Source organism: Pistacia vera, unplaced genomic scaffold (assembly GCF_008641045.1).
Source record: "Pistacia vera cultivar Batoury unplaced genomic scaffold, PisVer_v2 Contig483, whole genome shotgun sequence".
Classification (NCBI taxonomy): domain Eukaryota; kingdom Viridiplantae; phylum Streptophyta; class Magnoliopsida; order Sapindales; family Anacardiaceae; genus Pistacia; species Pistacia vera.
The window spans coordinates 519772-523496 of NW_022196316.1; the positions used below are offsets into that span (position 1 = coordinate 519772).

Sequence of the window (3725 nt, forward strand, 5' to 3'; positions counted from 1 at the left end):
TAGTTGGTAAATCAGAGTAGAATCGGAACTTCTGCACCCAAAGCTGATTAAGGAACAAGCCTGTTCAGAGTCTGTATGTTGAATATTGAGCGGAACCCGGACGATTGGAAGGTGTAAACCTGAGTTCTTGAGCATTTCTTTAATGCCATACCCGAGCCTTCTCACCAGTATCAAGTATCAACTGAATAGTGGCTCTTCTTCTAGTGGAAAGGCGGCGGTTGTTCAAATTTTTTCTCGCTTTCCTATCCTATCCTATCATATCCTATATCCTATCTTGTTATCGTATCATATTTAATAAAATAATTATTTTTCTATTCAATTCAAAATCCAATAATATTTTATTAATCTATTCAACCCAAAACATTTAACAATTATTTTTTAATAAAAATTTATATATTAACAAAAACACCTCCACCCACCCAAGCTATTATCACCCGCCAGTAGCCACCGTCACTGCCATCATTGAACGCCAACGCTGTAATGACACACGATCAACTAGATCTGGTCGATTATTGTCGATCTATCCATTTTCAGCCAAATCTACTATAGATCTAATCGAAAAATGTCAAATCGATGCACAACTAGACAAATCCAACTATTCATGCGTCATTCTGGTGAATTCGAACCACTATCCAGCGGTGATGGCAGGCTGTCGGCAATAGTTGGGTTAATAAGGGTATTTTTGTTTTAATTTATAAATTTTTATCGTGGAGAAATGTTTAGTTAAATTAACCAAATATATGGCGTTAAAATTAATATAAATATTTTCCAGAAAATATTTTTAAAACACGTTTCGGTAATATTATCTTATTTCATTAAATAATTAGTGGCTCTGTTGGTTACAATTTGTGTTTTTGGAAAAAGTTTTTTGAAAAAAGTTAAAAAAAAAGTGAATTAGGCGGGTATTACGATGTAGGATTTACAAATTAATAAATACCCCCTATGTTTATTTTTTACAAAACACCCCTTATATATAAAACATTAAAAGTTAACAAAAAACACCCCCAATCCACCCTCAAATACGGACAAGCCGGCCACCACCGCCGGAGGGTGGCCGGAGTCGCCGTAACAAAAATATTAAAATATTAGGGGTATTTATTGAATTAATAAATTTAGGGGGTTTAAAAAATATGAATAAAGTTGAATAATTTATGAGTTTTAGGGTATTTACTGTTTAACTTTTTTGGGAATACTAAAAGTAGTATTCCCAAAATCCAACAAACGAAGCCACTCTATTATAGAATGCTATTCTAAAAGGTAAAGACGAACGCACCCCGCTTTGATCTCTCTTTGTAAATGTGTAATGAGTTTATTCCTAAAAAGTTATCAGTAATGGGCCTAAACCTTGGGTCAACGGGCCTAGGTGGTTGGGTAGAATTCAACTTAATGGACTCCATTGGGGGATTCCCAATCCCATGGCTCTGTGCAGTCCACATCATGCTCGATGATGAATGATAGAAAATGGCCAAAACTTTGGGTAAGGGCTTTAAGGATGGAGTAGAAATACTTTGAAAATCAATTTGGGAGTAGCGATGGCAATGGGCTAAGTGGGACGGGTATCCCTTGGCCCAGGCCCAAGCCAACCTCATAACCAAGGCCTAAAAAAACACCCGCCATAAGTATGAAGGTAAAGCTCAAGTCTGGTTAACGGGTTTTTGTAACATCAGACCCAGTCCAGCCCACCCATTTTTATAATGTGAATTTTTAAATATTAATAAATTTTTAATTTTTTATATTTTAATTCCAGAAACAATTTTTAATATTAATTTATTTTTGATAACTCACCAAATATATAAATAATTGCACAAAGTGCATCCATCATCCATGTAGTTTGGAAAAAATAGTATATATATGTAGGTAATATCTTGTAATTAAATATATAGTATAAGGGTAATTTAGTATAATTAATATTAAAATTGCAAGTCAGGCCGGGCTGAAGACATACCCAGACCTACCCCGTACCAGAGGTCGACCTTAAATTAGGTCAAGCCTACAAACATGAGTAAAGCTCAAACTTTTTGGCGGGCCAGGTATCCAAAAATATGAGACGATTGTCATTCTATTGGGAGGTGCCCACTTTATAAACCATTAGTAACCCCTCCACTCGTTTCCATGCATAACAGTGTTATGACAACAATGATTTGGTAATAAGTTCTGATACATGATTAAACTCAACTTTGGGTCAACTGTGCTTTATCCAAATGAACTTTACTGGAATCAACAACTGAGATACCTCATATCTGCTCACGTTTATGTTTAACAATTTAGAATGTTGCTGGCGTAATTGAATATGAGAAAACTGATACCTCAAGACAAAAAGAAAATTCGTTTTGGAAGTATTCATAGCTAGATGATACTTTCCTCAGATAAACACCCTCAGCTGCATGTATGATATATAACTGAATGACACAGATGTATAACAGCAATTCACAATTCAGTCTCCTGGCTAAGGTTGAAAAAAATGGAGTTGGGTTCTGGTGGATGGTTTTCACAACTTTAGGAGCACAGTTACAATGTTTTGGTTGGAAAGAGAGCAAATGAGTGGTTCTTTACAAGGAAGTTGGGTAACAGCAATATCTTCTCCTCCTGGAGATATGGGGTGGCCTTTAATAGGAAACATGTGGTCTTTTCTTTTTGCTTTCAATATGGTGATCGACTCATCATCTCAGCTTTGTCAACAGGTTCCTTCCATCTCTCTCTAACTCCACGATCTATGTTAAGTTCTTTTTTCTGTTCAAATTAAATTTGTTTCAACTTAATTGTATCTTTTGCTTGTTGGAATTCAAGATTTGGTCGGACAGGAATATACAAAGCCTGATGTTTGGAAATCCTAGCGTTATAGTTCAATGCCGGAAACATGTAGACAAGTTTGATGGATGATAAACGATTCAAGCAAGGATGGCTAAACCACTTATGAATTACTGGGGAAGAAATCATTTATGAGCCTTTCTGATGAAGAGCACAAACGCCTCCGAAGGCTAACTGCATCACCGATTAGAGGTCAAGAGGCACTCTCCATGTACCATGAATATATCAAGGAAGTTATAATCACGTCATTGGATGATGGTCTAGCAGGGAGCAGCCATTTGAGTTCTTAACGAGATAAGGAAGATCACCTTTAAGATCATTTTGCATATATTTTGAGTGGGGACAGTGGTCCAATGCTGGAGACAATGGAAAAGCTCTACACTGATCTGAATCATGGACTAAGAGCTATGGCGATTAACCTTCCTGGATTTGCTTATCATAAAGCAATTAAGGTATGTTTTAACCACTTTTCTTCCGGATTTTCTTTCTGGATGAAAACTGACACTCTTGCATCAGGGGCGAAAGAAGCTGGTAAAGATCCTTCAAGATGTTGTAGAGGGCAGGAGAGCAACGAAGAAAAGCGATGGATCGGAGAAGGACAAAGATATGATGGATTTACTTATAGAAACTGAAGATGAGAATGGAGGGAGATTGGATAATGAAGAGATCATAGAATATCCTTGTGTACTTGAATGCTGGCCATGAATCTCAGCCCATGCCTTGATGTGGGTGACCCTTTTCCTACATGATCATCCAGAATTTCTGAAAGCCAAGGTTTGATTTCTGGTCAGTTAACCTTCGAAATTTATCGAAACTATCAGATAACATAATAATGAAGCTTAGTTTTGCAGGCAGAGCAAGAGAGCTTGTAAAAAGAAAGGAACCACAGAAACAGAATTGAGCCTCAGAGAAACTAA

The 3725-nt window shown here is 36.7% G+C and overlaps 1 pseudogene; it reads left to right on the forward strand.

Moving 5' to 3' along the window:
* The first annotated feature begins 2513 nt into the window (after positions 1-2513).
* LOC116146850 lies at positions 2514-3725 on the forward strand (annotated as a pseudogene).